Source organism: Dama dama, chromosome 29, assembly GCF_033118175.1.
Source record: "Dama dama isolate Ldn47 chromosome 29, ASM3311817v1, whole genome shotgun sequence".
Classification (NCBI taxonomy): domain Eukaryota; kingdom Metazoa; phylum Chordata; class Mammalia; order Artiodactyla; family Cervidae; genus Dama; species Dama dama.
In genome coordinates this window covers 70,591,023-70,609,448 of record NC_083709.1, presented here as the reverse complement: position 1 = coordinate 70,609,448, position 18,426 = coordinate 70,591,023, and the positions used below count along the sequence as shown (strand labels likewise).

At 43.3% G+C, this 18,426-nt stretch overlaps 1 long non-coding RNA gene across 2 annotated transcripts in view; it reads left to right on the top strand.

Moving 5' to 3' along the window:
• The window catches only part of LOC133048809 (uncharacterized), a 526,351-nt gene that overhangs the window by 440,661 nt on the left and 67,264 nt on the right, over positions 1–18,426 (top strand). For both annotated transcript variants that reach the window (XR_009691121.1, XR_009691122.1), the window contains 2 exons: positions 10,461–10,611; positions 13,173–13,287. This is a non-coding gene — a long non-coding RNA (uncharacterized LOC133048809). The remainder of the gene's footprint in view (positions 1–10,460; positions 10,612–13,172; positions 13,288–18,426) is intronic.

Sequence of the window (18,426 nt, the reverse complement as noted above, 5' to 3'; positions counted from 1 at the left end):
AGGTCCTTGAAGGGTGAGCCAAGGCAGGCAGATATCCACTCCCTTCATTAGTAATCATGCCCTCAAGCCCTAATAGAACATCCTGGCAATTTGGGCTGCCTGATGTGTGAGCCTAGAATTCCAGTTGGCCCCTGGCTTGAATCCTTGGCCAGAAACAGGCTAACAATTAGCTTGTTTAGCCTTATAAAGTGCCCTTTCCTCAGGCACACCCTAACTCTGGAGCAGGGAAAGCTAGCCACTCACGAAAGCTTAAGGCAGCCTGACTAAGCCACCCACCACACTCACCAACTGCTTGCCACACTGTGGCTTGCACTGGTCTGTGGAGGACACAGTGGCTTCTTAGATACTCCTCACTTAAAAGAGAGGAAGGCGCGAAGTAGGATCCTTAAAAAGTAAGGTGCAAAGAGAGGAGGGTCTAAGCAGAGTCTGCTACTCAGACATCGGAATTTTTCAGTTTGCCCATTTTCATGGAAAACTATAATCCAACCATGTCCTTAACTGGATCTCCACCAGACTCGAGACCTAGCACGCACTCTAGAGGCCCACCTTTTTGTTTAACTCCAGTAAGTCCAATGGGCTCAAGACCAGAGCTGTTAGACCCACAGACGTCCCCTACAAGAGAGATAACCATGAATTAGTGCAACAGTCCTAGTAGTCTTGGCAGTGGTAGTTTGTCTAATCCTTTCCACTGCTCTTACGCGCCACTTGTTCCTACACAGGGCCATTGAGATGAGAGGTTCATGTTCCCCAGATCTTTACAAACGCCTCTCTCGTCCTGCCCCACACTCTCCACACTAAGCTGAAAAGTCCTATTCTGTCATGTGAACCACCTGGTTAACAAGCTGAAGACTTCATGTGGACGTCCAGAAGCAATAAACCGTGATCACAACAGACAAGCCCACATTTGCCACCATGCTATAAGTTTTTATTGCATCCCCTCCTATTTTAATCAGTGCCCATTTGCCATAGAAACTCTCTCCAATTACATCAAAAGCTTCCTATTTCATGTTGATTCTAGCCGTGGGAGCCTTGGGAGGAGGCTAGCGGCAGGAGCTGGCCTGATGGAAACCAGGTATCTTCTTCAGTAGCTGCAGGCAGGCATCTTCTGCTGCAATAAACTTTCACACAACCTGAGTTGGGTCCATCCACAACTATGTGCCCTGCTTCTCCAAAGTTCCAAAAGATCATCAAGACAAACTGCTGTGCCTGGATTCACTTGCAGAATCTGCAGAACACAGACTTATCTGAAAGCCAAATGCCAATGACATATGCTAGCTTTCAGGAGGTAAAGACCTGGGATTAAATAAGATTAAATAGCCCCTCCTTAGAGTCCACCTCTGGGGATTGAGGAGCATCCTCAATCAGATATTGGCTTCATCTTCTCTCCATTTCTGGGGCTACACCGTTTTACATGTTGGGGAGTCACATGCTCATATTTATATATAAAAGAAAAAAGAATCCCAGGGTATTCTTCCTTTGGGAAGTAGGGAAATGGGACAAGAGCTACTTGATTTGCTTCTAGTCTAGATATTAGACTGGAGGTGAAGTCACATCGATGCTGAGATATGCTTATGGTTTTCATGTTCTGTGGGTGTGGGACTGATATAATGTTCTTCTTAAAGCTTCTTTTGAATAAGGTGACCTGGTTGGCACAGGAAAATCCAAGTTTATGCCTATTATCCTGACTTCCAGTCTGGTTTGGCATTTTTTCAGGATGTTATTAATATTTGCGGGGGAGGAGAAGGTGTTACTTCATTTCTCCATATATACTGTATATGTTTGTCTGGGGAACTTGATTGTACAAAGTGAATTTCTGTGTGGAAATTGAGATTATGTTGCCTAATTTAGCAGATAACCATGGGGAAAATAGGCTGAGTTGCCCTTTCATTGCTCCCAGGTCTAGGTAAAAGAGAAGAGGCAAGGATTGGAGAAGAAGCCTCGTGAAAAGTCAGGCAGGACTTTTCTGATGCTCTTGACTTTTCTGCCCCAAGGCCATATCCTTAAGTTAAAGAGAGACCCACAATATGGGGGCATGTTGGCTGAAGGCCCCAACTTCTGGGGAGGAAAGAAAGCACCGTCTTCTACCCTCTACCCACAGCAGGAGTTTTCTGACATAGGGAACAGGCGCTGTTCTACTGGGGTGCTAAGGTAATGACGGTAAAAGAATAGTCGATTCTAGTCATCTAAAATATCTGCTTAAGGCATCGTGTTGAAAAAGACTCTAGATTTGGCAAGAATGAGAGCCGTCATTGATTTGGGATGTTGGCCATGATTCAGGATCAGAGAGCGTCTGCACACATCTCAGTAATTTCCCATTTCTGTACTAACAAGAAAAGCTTTCAAAAGGAGGAACAAAGAACTTAAAACGTTTTTGCTTCCACATGGCATGCCCTATTGGACCCTTTTCCTTTTTGGATTGATTATGACTGTAACTTTAGTTGGCTAAGAAGGTCCAGGGGCCATCCTAGCTTATGAGACAGCTCTCTCCTACCATTAATTTTTTAAGGGTGGGTAGGGTGGGCGGTTTAAGCATATTGAACCAGATCTTAGGAAAACAATCTTCTCATTTATGCTCTTTCCCTTGGGTGTGTTCTTCCTTATTTCTGCTTGTAAGAATGATAGCTCTTAGAACGAGCTAGGATGGTTTTTCATGTAGGACTTAGTCCATCCAGGAACACAAATTTGGTCCTTATAATTTAAACGTACCTCATCAGGCGGTAAGGGTTGGTACCAAAGCTCCCTCTGTACTTATAAACCTCTTTCCTCTGACCAGCTTTGTCCATTTGTACTTTGCTCATAGATCTAGCAGGACTGGTGTTAGACTAAGGTGGGCAGCAGATCAAGAACTCACAGATTTGAGGTCTCAGCAAAATATCTTGCCGACTTATGACTATCACAGGTAATGCATATTTTCCTAGAGATGTAGGGATAAAGACAATGCATATAAAGTGCCTGGGACTCAAGTAACTGCCATGTAGTTAACTATTATCATTATAATGACAGATGTCACTTGGAAGACCAAATCTTTCCTTACCTGATTTGATTTTGGGTCAGAGTAATAAGTCTTGGTATGTACCAGACAGGAGGGTAACTTTCTTGAGAAAATATCTGGACCACAGCAAGCAGTGCATATGTCCTTTAAAGATCCGTTAGTGAGAAATTCAATGCAAAGCCCATCCTAAACCTCACTGTTCAAGTGAGTGCTTTGAAACATAAATGGAAAGTTTGACATTAGCCACTCTGCTTCCTGGGATTTGTACTCTATGTGTGTATGAAAGTCGTTCAGTCATATTCAACTCTTTGTGACCCCATGGACTTTACAGTCCGTGGAATTCTCCAGGCCAGAATGCTGGAGTGGGTAGCCGTTCCCTTCTCCAAGGGATCTTCCCAACCCAGGGATCGAACCCCGGTCTCCCGCATTGCAGGCAGATTCTTTACCAGCTGAGCCATCAGGGAAGCCCATGTACTTTATGAGGTTTTATTGTTATTTTTTTTAAAACAAATATTCAAGAGTATCTCCAGATAATACTTGCTCATCAGTTGGCTGGGTTTTAGAGATACACAGACTCCAGATGTGATGTACCCAATCATTAGGAAATTTTGAGGCTTTTTGATAAGCTATTTTCAGGATGGTTAGAAATTATGCAATGGGTATGCTTCCCAGATCCTTCCATGAAAATAGTCGCCTTACCAGTATGGTGGGACAGTGTGGATGAAGTAGCTCTTGGGAATTAATTGGTTCACATCATTAAAAACAACTAAAAATATAGGATTTGCATATTTTGGGTAAGTTAAGTTTATACACTGGCTATTGATAGGAAAGGAAAAAAAGCTCTGTATTGTGAGTATGTACATTTTCAAGATATGCCCATAAAAATGCTGAAGACCTTGTTCTCCAAGGGGAACTTTGGTAGATAAGAAAGCTAGGGAGGCTGGCCAATCCTGAGCTGTGTAAATAAATGCTGGGCCAAAGATGTTAAAGGGTTGCTGCTTTTACAAGGATGGGAGGAACTCAGAAATGGAGGACTCAAAAGCATGGGTGACGCCATGATCTGGTAGCCAGGAGGGAGGACTGAGAGGGCGCAGTGTAAGCCCAAGGATGCACAGTGTAGTTTCAAGGTTAATTCACATGAGCTAAAGGGTGCACCAAAATCACTGCAGGTGGGGATTGCAGCCATGAAATTAAAAGACACTTGCTCCTTGGAAGGAAAGTGATGACTAACCTAGACAGCATAGTAAAAAGCAGAGACATTACTTTGCCAACAAATGTCCATCTGGTCAAGGCTATGGTTTTTCCAGTGGTCATGTATGGATGTGAGAGTTGGACTATAAAGAAAGCTGAGCACAGAAGAATTGATGCTTTTAAACTGTGGTGTTGGAGAAGACTCTTGAGAGTCCCTTGGACTGCAAGGAGATCCAACCAGTCCATCCTAAAGGAGATCAGTCCTGGGTGTTCATTGGAAGGACTGATGCTGAAGCTGAAACTCCAATACTTTGGCCGCCTCATGGGAAGAGTTGACTCATTGGAAAACGACCAGCTGCTGGGAGGGATTGGGGGCAGGAGGAAAAGGGGACGACAGAGGATGAGATGGTTGGATGACATCACCAGCTCGATGGACATGTGTTTGGGTGGACTCCGGGAGTTGGTGATGGACAGGGAGGCCTGGCGTGCTGCGGTTCATGGGGTCGCAAAGAGTAGGACACGACTGAGCGGCTGAACTGAACTGAACTGAACGGGTGTACAGTGTCAATGTCTGCTGTATCAGAACTTATAAGTTTGGAAGGTGATATGAAAAATGGAATTTGGCCAGGGGAACCATATATACCCGAAATTTTGCCTTCCCCAATTATCAATACTTTGTTCCTTAAGAGGAGTTCAAGGAAGACAGATATGGTCAAGAGTACCAAAATATTACATTGACCAAGACTTCAGTACTAGAATCTATTGTAGAATTCCAGTAAGCTAGGCTAGACCATGTGAACGAATCCCTGTTTCTAATCAGAACAAGCCATATGATTAGTTAATATTTCACTGTATCTAGGGAACTATCCCATCTAAAGTAGATATACCTGGGAATACTGGTATTTGTGTCAAACTTGGCTGTCCCTCTCTCAGGAGTCTTCCTGCTCTGGGTCCATCCAGCATCTGGCTCTGCTATTTCTCACCAAGGAGAAAACTGAAAAATATAGAGAGGAAGCTAAAGGGAGAAAGATTTTAGCTGACTGAGGAAGAACTTTCTAATAGTCCAGCTCTCCATGATGGAAAGATTGTCTCTGAAGATTGTAAGCTCTCTGTCTCTGGAGGGAAACTCACCAAGACTGGTCAACTTTTATTGGAAATGCTGTAGAAAAGTTGAGGAAGAGGATAGACCCTTTCCATTTTTATTCCATTATGATTCTGAATCACTTTACTCTAGGCCTCATCTTTAAAATAATCCCTGAGGTCCTTTGCTGCTCTGTAATAATGATAGATTCTTAAAAATGTTGCCACATATTTTGGTTCTTTTTGTAGGTGAAGAGAACAGAATGAATAAAAGCTTGATAAACAAAAACTTAGGGAATTCATTACCACTAGACCTGTCTTACAAGAAACACTAAAGGGAATTCTTCAAGCTGAAATGAAAGGACAGTAATTAACAATGTAAATCATATGAACATATAAAAATCACTGATAAAGGTAAATACATAAACAAAGGCAGAATTGTCTAATATTGTAATGATGATACATAAATCACTTTCAACTCTAGTATAAAAGTTAAAGAAGCATTAAAATAACTATAACTATAATAATTTGTTTTTCATACACCATATAAAAAGATATAAACTGTAACATCAATAACCTAAAATTTGAAGGGACAGAGAAATAAATGTATAGAGTTTTTGTATGCAAAGTTAAGTTGTTCTCCACTTAAAACAGGATAACTATTAGATATTTTAGGTAATTCTCATGGTAACCAGAAAGGAAAAACCTGTAATAAATACATAAAAGATTAAGAGTGAAGAATCAAAGCATACCAATACAAAAAGTCATCAAATCACAAAGGAAAACATCAAGAGATGTGGAAAGAAACTACAAGACAGTCAGAAAACAGTGAACAAAATGGCAATCATAGGTCCTACCTATCAGTAATCATTTTAAACATAAGTGGTCTAAATTCTTATAATCAAAAGACAGAGGATAACCAAATGGATTTAAAAAAAAAAAAAAGATCTGTTATCTATAATAAAAACTCACTGTAGCTTTAAGGACACATACAGGCTGAAAGTGAAGGGATAGAAAAGATACTCCAGGCAAGCGTCTACCAAAAGAGGTCAAAAGCGGATATACTTGTATCAGACTAAATAGTCTGCTATAGAATAGTCAAAACAGTTAAAAACGGCCATGAGGGGCTCCCCGGGCGGCTCAGCGGTAGAGAAGCCAGCGCAGGAGACAGGCGTTTAACCCCTGATCCGGGCAGATGCCACGTGCGGCGAGGCGCCGGAGCCCGCGCGCCGCGGCCACCGAGCCTGCGCTCCGGAGCCTGGCCCCGGGACCACCGAGCCCGGCGTCCAAGCGCCGAGGCCCGCTCGCCCTGGGTCCTGGGCCCCACGGCAGCAGAAGCCGCCGCGGGGAGAGGCCTGAGCGCCGCCCCTGCAGAGCGGCCCTGCAATCAAAAAAGCGCACACAGCGACAGACCCGGCACAGCCCAAAGTGAAGACATGCACAAAGATTACTCTTCAGAACGGTTATGAGATTTCTAAAACGTCATGATACAGTTGACCTTTGAACAACATGGATTTGGATCGAACGGGTCCACTAACATGTGAATTCCTTTCACCAAATACACTACAGTACTGGTTGAAGCCAGGGGATGCAGAACTGCAAATATGGAGGACTGCCTATAAAGTTATATGCAGACTTTCGACGCTACAAAAGGTTAGTGTCCCTAACACTTGCGTATTTTAAGGATCAACTATTTAATAAAAAAGGGCCAATTCATGGAGAGGACATAACAGTTTAAAATATTTGTCACCCAATATCAGCATACCTAAATTCATGAAGCAATATTAACAGAACTGAAAGGAGAAATAAACAACAATACAGTGATAGTAGGGGGCTTTATTATCCCACTCACAACAAGGGGTAAATAATCCAGAGAGAAAACTAATAAGAAAGCAGCAGGTTTATATAACACTATAGACCAATCCAAAAGGAAATCAATCCTGAATATTCATCAGAGGGACTGATGCTGAGGCAGAAGCTCCAATACTTTGGCCTCTTGATGCAAAGAGCCAACTCATTGGAACAGACCCTGATGCTGGGAAGGATTGAAGGCAGGAGGAGAAGCGGATGACAGAGAACAAGATGGTTGGATGGGATCACTGACTCAATGGACATGAGTTTGATCAAGCTCCGGGAGACGGTGAAGGACAGGGAAGCCGGCGTGCTGCAGTCCAGGGGGTCACAGAGTCAGACATGACTGGGCAACCGAACAGCAGCACAGACTGTTCATGGGGCACACGGGACATTCTCCTGCAAAGATAACAGGTTAGGCTGCAAAATAGGTCATTACAATTTCAAGAAGGCTGATTTCACATCATACATCTTTTCCAGGCACAATGGTATGAATCAGTAACAGGTGGAAACTTGGAAAATTTGCAATACATGAAAAATAAACAACATACTGCTAAGCAACCAATGGGTTAAAGAAGAAATCAAACAGAAACCAAAAATATCTTGAGACAAACAGTGGAAATACAGCATGCCAATATTTATGGGATGCAGCAAACACACTTCTAAAAGGAAAATTCATAGCTATAAACACCTATGTTAAGAAAAAAGAATGATCTCAAATAAATAACATAACTTTACATTTCAAGAAACTAGAAAAAGAAGACCAAATTAAGCCCAACGTTAATGGAAGGAAGGAAATAATAAAAGACTTGAGCAGCAATAAGTGAAATGGATAATAGAAAAACAGTAGAAAAGATCCATGAAATTAACAGTTTGTTTTTGAAAGACAACCAAAATTACCAACCCTTTACCTAAACCAAGAAAAACAGGGGTCATCCAAATAAATAAAATGATAAAATAAAAAGAAGACATTACAACTGACACCACTGTTGTCAGAAGGATTGTAAGAGATTGCTATAAACAATTATACAGCAACAAATCAGATAATCTAGAAGAGATGTTTAAATTCCTAGAAATGTGCAACCTACACAGATTGAATTATGAAGAAATAGAAAATCTGAACAGGCCAATAACAAGTAAAGAGATTGAACTAGTAATCAGAAACCTCTCAACCTCCCAGTAGAAACCAGACAGCCTCACTGGTGAATTATATCAAACATTTAAAGAAGAATGAATGCCGATCTTCCTCAAACTCTTCCAAAATTTAAGAGGAGGGCACACTTCCAAGCTCATTTTATGAAGTTAGTATCATTCTGATACCAAAGCCAGATAAAGACTCTAAAGGAAAAGAAAATTACGATCTAGTAAACCTGATGAACATGATATAAAAATTCCCAACCAAACTCTAGCAAAACTGAATTCAACAACACATTAAAAGAATCATGATCAAATGAAATTTATCCCTAGGATATAAAAACAGTTCAGCATACACAAAGTCATGTGTATGACAGATCACATTAGCAAAAACGAATGGTAAAATCATATGATCATCTCAAAAGATGCAGAAAAAGCATTTGACAGAATTCAACATTCTTTTATGATAAAAACATTCAACTAATTAGGTATAGAAGTAATACATTCAACATGATAAAGGCTATCTATGACAAGCCACTGGTTTACATCATAGTCAGCAGTGAAAAGCTGAAAGTGTTTTCTCTAAGATCAGGAACTAAACAAGTGTTTTATCCAAGATCTCACCACTTCTATTCAACCTGCTACTGAAAGCCCTAGCCAGAGCAGTTAAGCAAGAAAAAGAAGTAAAAACATCCCAGTTGAACAGGAAGAAGTAAAATTGTCTGTATGCATACACAATGGAATATAATCCAAGCTTTTTTAAGAAAGGAAGGAAATCCTATTTGCAACAACATGGATGAACCTTGAGGGTATTATGCTAAGTGAAATAAGTCAAAGAACAACAAATGCTATACAGTCTCACATGTGGAATCTTAAAAAGCTGAACTCCTAGAATCAGAGTAGAATGGTTGTTGCCAGGACTGGGAGGATGGGAAAAATGGAGAGATGCTTGTCACAGGGAACAAACTTTCAATTATAAATAAGTTCTGAGGCTCTAATGTACAGTATGCTGACTGTAGGTAACAATGCCATATTTTGCATACTTGAAATTTTCTGAGTAGCTCTTAAATCTCACCACAAAAAAAAAAAAAAAGGAAACTATCTGAGATGATGGATGTGTTAACTTTATTGTGGTAATCATCACACTACATATATTAATATACAATTTTTAGTGTTGATATTCCACTTTAAGGAAAACTGTTGGATTTCCATTAAGGGAAAGGGAAGAGAGGCCAGTAGGGAAAATTATAGGAAAAAGTAAAATAGCAGACCTGCATTGTCGTTATTAGAGATAAATATGAGGTCATTGTTATTATAAAGAATAATGTATCTGCATGTATCACTCATTTTGCCTAATGTTTTATCTATTCATGCTTCTCCCTCCAGAAATAATTTGTCTTCACATGGTATATAATCCAGTTTCCCAAGCCGCTTTAGGAGATGCCAAATATTTAATGACACCCCACCTAGAAACAATAAATACATTTGAGTCACTCAGACTCCTGGGGAAAGGGATGCTGAAAATTTGATGAAAGGGATTAATAAATTATAACCAGGCTATTAAGATGTGAATCACTAAAGACTCCTGACACCCTTTTCCTTTTTCTAATTAGAATTAAGAAACAAATAAACAGACTCACTTCCCTGTGCTCAGATATCCTCCCCTTCCTTTCCGAGGCCACTTGGTCAGTCTAGTTCATGAGCTTTCGTTTAGATGTTAGCATGGTTTTAGCCAGTCTGCAGTAAGGGTCTGGACTTCTCAGAGGCAATACACAGGTGCTTTAAATCAGATGCTGTGACCATATTGGTGAGATGCCAGTCACACAGCTGGGAACAGGGAAGACCCAATTTGTAGGCCATGGGGTTTCTTCCCAATCAAAGTGCTCCTGCCAATGGATCTCAGGGCCTGCGTCAAGCTGTCATAGACCCATGCTTCCTAGAAGGAACCTTAAGACTGTCTCATCCCACCCCTTTTTTTGTATAAGCAGAAATTTACAAAAGTTTGAAAGTTCCCTCAAAGGAGAGGGAGCAGTTTGTCCAAAGTGACACAAGTTTTGATAGCAAGGCTCAGGAAAGAACCTGGGTCTCCTGAGCTCTGGGCTCTGAGTTCTGGGTCTCCTGAGCTCTGGGCTCTGAGTTCTGGGTCTCCTGAGCTCTGGGCTCTGAGTTCTGGGCTGCTGCTGCTCTCTCCATCTATTCCTACCTATTGCAGGGGCCCAGATCCAACAGCTCGGAACTCCCCCATCCAGCCACTGGACCACCTCTCGGCACAGCATCAGAGGACAGCTGTAGGACCTCACTTACATGTGGAATCTTAAAAGGCTGAAAGAACTCATAGAATCAGAAGACAGCTAAAGCCTCAGGTAATGGAAGACCATCCTTGCGCCCCACTGTGGGTGAAAGATCCATGGCTCCTCCCTCTGAATGCCTCAGGGGAGCCCTGGCATCGCACTCGTTTGGTGTGGGTGCCCACACTGTGTCACTCACCTTTGCATTCTAGAGCCTGGACCAGTGCCCAGGAAAGGAGTCCACAAGGGTAAAAATCGTTTAAATGAAAGAATCATGAGAGTTTATCTGATTTCAGAACAATTTTTTTTTTTTTTTAGTGCAGTGATGCAACCTAGATAGCATGTTAAAAAGCAGAGACATTATTTTGCCAACAAAGGTCCGTCTAGTCAAGGCTATGGTTTTTCCAGTGGTAATGTATGGATGTGAGAGTTGGAATGTGTAGACAGCTGAGTACCGAAGAACTTATGCTTTGAACTGTGGTGTTGGAGAAGACTCTTGAGAGTCCCTTGGACTGCAAGGAGATCCAACCAGTCCATCCTGAAGGAGATTAGTCCTGGGTGTTCATTGGAAGGACTGATGCTGAAGCTAAAACTCTAATATTTTGGCTACCTCATGCGAAGAGTTGACTCATTGGAAAAGACCCTGATGCTGGGAGGGATTGGGGGCAGGAAGAGAAGGGGACGAGAGAAGATGAGATGGCTGGATGGCATCACCGACTCGATGGGCATGAGTTTGGGTAAACTCCAGGAGTTGCTGGTGGACAGGGAGGCCTGGCGTGCTGCGGTTCATGGGGTCGCAAAGAGTTGGACACGACTGAGCGACTGAACTGAACTGATACAATGTCAAGATTGGTTAAGAATGTGCTTTTTCCTCCAATATTTCATGGATTCTCCTTCAAGACAAGTTTTCAGTTACCTTTGCTCAGGTTTCCTATATTCTGGGTGCTAGGTCAAAAGGAAAGTGAACACAGGGGCCACCCTCCTCAGGGGCTCACAGGCCAGTGAAGGAAACCACGTCCAGACGGCTGTGATCTGGGGTGACGGTGCACCATGAGAGGGTGTCCCTGAGGGGTGTGCGGATCAGAGGCACGGCAGAAGGGACGCGGAGCTGAGACACTGCTGAGGCTTGAAGGATAAGTCGGTGATGACAAGGAAAGGTGTTTCAGACGGAAGGAATAACATGTACAAAACCACGGGATGAGACGGCGTGAGACAGCGGGCCCAAAGATGTAGGGAAGAAGGAAACTGGCAAATCTTATACAAAAGAAACCCCATTTGTTTGTTGCTCTGCTTGTTTGCTCTCCCAGAAGAGGTCATTGTTGAATAGAGGAAGAAGGGTTGGATGTGGAAACTGAATAGCTCCAAACAATAATGAGTCTGTTTATAGTAGCTGAGTTTATATTGTACACGCCAGGCTCGGTTACACAGCTCCCACATGCCGGAGAATATATATTACCCCTGGCCATTTAGAGCTGGGGAACCTGATGCTCAGCGGGTACTAGCAGGACTGTTTTGCTTCTTGCTCCTGTTTGCTGAGACCCTGGGATGTAGCGTAATCCATCACCTAAGATACCGTACAAGGCTGTATGATCCCGATCCTGTCATTAAAAGCTGCAGTCCCTACTTCTTCCCGGAACGTCCACGACGACTCCGGCCAGAGGACGCCGGAGTATTGCAGGACCTTCCAAAGCGTGGGAGAACCCGGCTCCACCCACTCTCCTGCTCAGGCGCCTCTCAGCAGACGTTCCTCAGGGGCCTGGAAGGGTGCCCCCGGGGTGTGGGGGAGCTGGACGTGCCCTGCCTCTCCCGTTTTCCCATGCATTTGCTCCCCCTGTCCCATCCACTTGTGTCCTCTTCAGACGCCTCCATTCACTCAGCACTTCCCGCTCCTCAGATTCGCAGTCACTGCGTCAAACTTAGGGCCTCTCACCTCTTCCGAGGAGGCCCCAGCCCCTTGCACAGAGTCACTGCCTCCTCTGGGCACCCCCTGCCCCTGGGGGCTCCCCTGCCGCTTGTCAGACCTCAGTTTATTCTGCACCCACAGAAGACTGAGACTCAGAGAAGGCAAGGACTCTTTGGACTCTTTTGCACCAGTTGAGTCAATAGTTGGCCTCTGGGGCATCAGTGGGCTGAATCCAGAGGAGATTCAAACCCTGACTCTGTCCCTTCTTGGTGCCAGGAACAGCCTGCATTAGAAGCTAGGGAAACAGGGTCCTTGCCAGTCACCATGCAGGTGGAATGAGGCAGGACTTCTTGCTCTGATGTACTTCTGGACGTTCCATGGCCCATCCTCAGCCCAGCAAGGAGCCAGGAGACGATAATGGAAGGTGACCAGTCTTCTTGCTAAGCCCCACTGGCCTGCTTGGACCGACGCATGTATGTCCCCAGCGCATCCTGCCTAAAGCATTCGTCATTTCTAGAAAGTGGAAAGAACTGCCCCCTATTTCCTGTGTATGTATTTTCTCCCTCCTAATTATATTCCTTTGGCCCTTTTAATGATATTTTGCACGAGAGTGGTATAAAACATGTATTCATATGTCCTTCTTGCATCCTACTGAAGCTTCTAAATAGGTAGATTTCCTCTAAGAAATATTTTTCTTTTCTTAAATAATTTTTCTATTTCTTTATTTTTGAAGGTTGTGGAAGGGGGAGGCATGCCACGCAGCATGTGGGATCTTCCTCTCCCAACCAGGGATGAATTCCGTGCCCCCTACAGCAGAAACTTAAGAGTCTTAACTACTGGATTGCCAGGTAAGTCCCTCAGGAAACATTTCTAATGGAGGAATGCTCAGGACTATGACCCTTTCAGTGCTAATTGGCTCATTCTGTCATCACTGAATTTGAAAGTCAGCTCCTCCAGGTACGATCTGATTTTGAACCAGTGACACCCTGAGTCAGTTTTCTCATCTGTAAAATGGGAGTAATGACACCTTTTCCATGTTGTGTTCAGTCACTCAGTTGTGTCCGACTCTGTGACCCCATGGACTGCAGCACGCCAGGCTTCCCTGTCCTTCACCATCTCCTGGAGCTTGCTCAAACTCACGTCCATTGAGTTGGTGATCCCATCCAACCATCTCATCCTCTGTCATCCCCTTCTCCTCCTGCCTTCAGTCTTTCCCAGCATCAGGGTCTTTTCCAATGAGTTGGCTCGTCCCATCAGGTGGCCAAATTATTGGAGCTTCAGCTTCAGCATCAGTCCTTCCAATGAATATTCGGGGTTGATTTCCCTTAGGTTTGATTGGTTTGATTTCCTTGCTATCTCAAGAGTCTTCTCCACACCACAGTTCGAAGGCACCAGTTCTTTGACATTCAACCTTTTTTATTGTCCAGCTCTCACATCCATACATGACTACTGGGAAAACCATAGCTTTGACTATAAAGACCTTTGTAGGCAAAGTAATGTCTCTGCTTTTTAACATGCTGTCTAGATTTGTCAATGCTTTTCTTCTAAGAAGCAAGCGTTCCATAGCGTGGTTATAAACTTGAGAAATAATTACAAATTGCACTCAATAAATCACTGTCCTACTGTGTTTAAGAAAGGTTTAAAGTGTAATCTACACAGACACTTCCTTCTACACTAGCTTTCTAGTCCTCTGGAGAAAAATGGTTCAAACCCCACATATTCCAGAAATAAGTCAAGTAAACTAATATGAAAAGTGCCTATTATATCGGAAACTGGACTTCTTTATTTATAAGTATTTGTTGACATGTTCTATATGACAAGCACATAGAAAAACACCAGTTTGCAGCCCTGTGGACCTAAGTACCATGTTTGTCAGTGAGTGTCAATGCTATAAAGTGAAAATTTATTTTTAAAAAATATTTACTTATTTGGCTGCTCCAAGTCTTAGCTACAGCAAGGGAGACCTTTGATCTTCATTGTGGTATGTGGGATCTTTGCTGTGGCATGCAAACTCTTAGCTGCAGCCTGCAGGATCTAGTACCCTGACCAGGAATGGAACCTGGGCCCCCTGCATTGGGAGTGCAGAGTCCCAGTCACGGGACCACCTATGACTGGTGGCCCCTGGAGACCCCTGGACTTTTCTTTTTAACCTTAGTAAAACAGACATGGAGGCCTGGCGTGCAGCGATTCATGGGGTCGCAAAGAGTCGGACACGACTGAGCGACTGAACTGAACTGAAATTAGTTTCACTGAAAAGATTGGGCAGCAAGCCACAATGAGTTGTGATGTAAACTTGCCATGACTTACACGTCCCCTCCACCCTCTACACTGGTGTGTCCACATCAAATCTCCAAATTCAAATATCAGATAGTGGTTTCCAGACAAAGATATCAGGCAGAGCTCATATCTCCCAAGTCTCAACCACCACTAGGCCAGAAATGATAATCATTTAAGAATGTTAATTGAATGCTATAATTACAGCCAGTGCATAATAGGCATTTTGCACTGATGGTGTGCACTGCCAAGAAAATATTTACTTGGCTAACTCAAGTCCATGACCAAGTCTATTTTTTTTTTCACAACAGAAATAATGCTTTAATTTGTCACCACCAGACACACCAGAGGAAGTCTCTTTGATATTTCAAGCATAATCAAGATGTCTCTTAGGCTTTTGCCTCTTTTATAAGTCATATGCTTCCTTTCTTTGTAGGTTCTATACCTAAGTCTTATGTGGATTCTTTTGTATTCCTTACTGGCTTTTAATGAGATTAGTTCTTTACTGAGGTTTTGTTTGGGGGCAAGGCAGGAAAAGGAAATGGCAACCCACTCCAGAACTCTTGCCTAGAAAATCCCATGGACGGAGGAGCCTGGTGTCCATGGGGTCGCAAAGAGTCGGACACAACTGAGCGACTTCACGTTCACTTTCAAGGCAGGAGAGGTTAGCTGCGGAGGAGATGGGGGGCGTGAAACTTTGGTTCCTCTTACTTGTTTCAATGTCCCTTTCATCAAATTCACCATTCCCCTTGCATGCAGAGGCTTATTTTCCTTTATATTTTTAGCCAACACTGTTCACAGCAAAGCCTTTTAAATCACAGTCTCTCTGGCAAATAGCAAAGGCTGCCTCCTCAGCCTCCTTCCAGGCATCCCACCTTGGGCTTGACCAGCAGTTGGCCTCAGGTGGCAGAAGTGGTGGACCCACATGATTTGCCTTCAGCACCAACTTTCCAGTCGTCTCCAGGGAGGCACCGTTCCTCTCCAGGGTCACTTCTATTCCTCTGTGACCCATGCAGCCCTGGACCAGGTCATTCTCACCAAAGGCTCCTTTTGGGGCGGGGATTCTCATCTTTAGGAAGTTTCTCTCTTGCTCAAGCCCTGAGGCAGTCTGCGTGCCACTCTTACTTTCCTCCAGATTTCACAGTACTTGTTAAGTATGCTTCCTAGTTTGTGGCCTTTTCCTCTTTGATTGAAGATGAAGGGCTTTCCCCACCTCTTTTTAAAAAAACCTGTTGTTTTTGGTGAGTTTGTAAGGAGAGCGAGAACTAAAAATGCCCTTGTGCTACAGTCTTTACTCAGAGTCCTAATTGCCTTTTAAAACCCAAGCCCTTCACTTATTTTTTATCCTTTTGTATTGAGTGTACTTCTGCAAATTGCTTCAAAGCATGCTATGAAATAAGGTGACGGTGCATGTACATACATTTTTGACATGCCACATTCATCCATTTGCCTCTCCCTAAACTTTGATTTCTGTTTTTTTTTTCTTCTTCTTTTGAAAGCCTTTTCATTCTTTATTTCCTTTTCTGTCATTTCTCTCATCCGATCTGGAAACTCTCCTATTCTCTAAAAAAGCTCAAAGTGATATTCTTTAGGGCCTCTCTTCTCCTCTAGCCAGAAGAGCAAACTACACTTGTCGGAACGTAATTAGTTCTCTCCCTTCACAGCCAAACCATGTGCCCTAAATCTCTAAAGATTGGTTCCCTCATTGTCCGTGCATCCTGACTCTCCACACAAACCACCAGTGACGTGGCTCCACTCACAACTCTCAACCACTGCCATGGAAACCTTCTCTTTCTGGTCTTGATTGAAAGGGCTTCTGGGAGAACTGCTTGTAGGCACTCCACACCATTCCCCTTGTCTATAGACCTGCTGCATATTACAGAAACGAGCCCCTCGTTACCTGAAGGGCCCCTCATTTCTTCCACCCACATCCCTGTGGGGCTGTTGAGCAATATAAGCATGGCATCGCTGCATCCTGCTCACCAGAGTGCCCACCTGCTTCCCGCACCTGTTTTCCTAGGTTCCTGATCCAAGGAGAAAGAAAAGATGAGTCAACCTTGCATGTATGTTTATCCTGCTGGTGGGATGTCATTAAATATGGAAAATCATGCAAATAGAGTTCCAAAAAAAATGGATCTCTGGATAGTAAATTCCCCCTGGATTTACTGTGTTCACAGCTGGGAAACCTGGCTCCTCAAAAAAGACACTTTCAAGATCCAGAATAAAGGAGAGAGGATAAAGCCATGACCTCTCAGTGGTGTGAACAGAGCCACAGATGTGAGAGCCTGGTGCGGTGGCAATAACTTCTGCTAAGACTGCCATTTACCAAGACCTCCTATTTGCAGCAATTTAAGAAGAGCCATCCAGTCCTCCCAAAAATCCTGCTAACGATTACCTCCATCTTATCCATACACTTATTGAGGATTCTGGTAAAGAATGGAAGGAACCATATTTTTTTAAAAAGGGGTGATTACACCATTAATGATTATTCATTAAATCAAAAACGTTTTCACATTTGCGTTTGAATAAGTCTTACAGGAAGCTACCCTGAGTTCGAAACTTTAAGCAATTCGAGGTTAGAAATCAATCTCTCCTGAAGCCCTTTTGAGTAAGAGAATAAAGCCTATGTCTCTCCCAGGCCAACACACCTTCTTCCCAATGTCAGTCATTGATACAAAAGGTCCCCTACACAAGTCACAATATCTAAACATATCATGGCAGCTCCATTTTTGCCACTGCAACTATAAATATGATTAAATAGTACTTTCCAACTATATCAAAGATCTTAAGGTTTTTGAACCAGCAAGAATCTCAGAGACTGTGATCCCTGCATTTCAGAGAGATGACAACTGAAGCCTAAGCTGGCAATGTGCTCAACTATGTAAAGACAAAAAGTTAGTATTGCGAGAAAAAAAAATGTTCTCCCTGATGTTTCCTTTTTCAAAAATTAATTTATTTTAATTGGCGGCTAATTACAATATTGTGGTGGTTTTTGCCATGCATTGAACTATGTAAAGACAAAAAGTTAGTATATAGGAAAACAAATATTTTCTCCCTGATGTTTTCATAACTCCCTCTAGTATTGAGAAAAATGAAAACAGTACCTGAATGCAGCCCCAGTACAGATCCCCACAGCCTGAAGGGAGTAAGGAGAAGAGGGAGCTCTCTGAGAGAGCTGAGGCTGTGAAAGTGCAGAAGGCTCTGAGCGCTAGTGTCGGAAAGTGTCAGGGAAAAGCGGAGACACTGCACTCTAGGGATGCAGGGAAGGCACATTTGTTTATTCTGCAGATTAAGGTAAAACCGTTGCATGGTCCCATCCACCAAAAGCAAGAGATCCAGTATCTTATCCTAATAGCTCCCTCCCCTTCCCTAAACTGTATGAAAACTCCAGGAGGTTACACATTTTGAAACTCTTGTTGGGTAGGGAAGACCTCCTATGTCTCTCTTGCTTGGACCCTGGAACTAGCCATCCATTCAGAGCTCCCACCATCTATCCAGTGTCCCCCCATCTATCCAGTGTCCTCCCATCTATCCAGTGTCCCCCACCATCTATCCAGTGTCCTCCCATCTATCCAGTGTCCTCCCATCTATCCAGTGTCCCCCACCATCTATCCAGTGTCCTCCCATCTATCCAGTGTCCCCCACCATCTATCCAGTGTCCCCCACCATCTATCCAGTGTCCTCCCATCTATCCAGTGTCCTCCCATCTATCC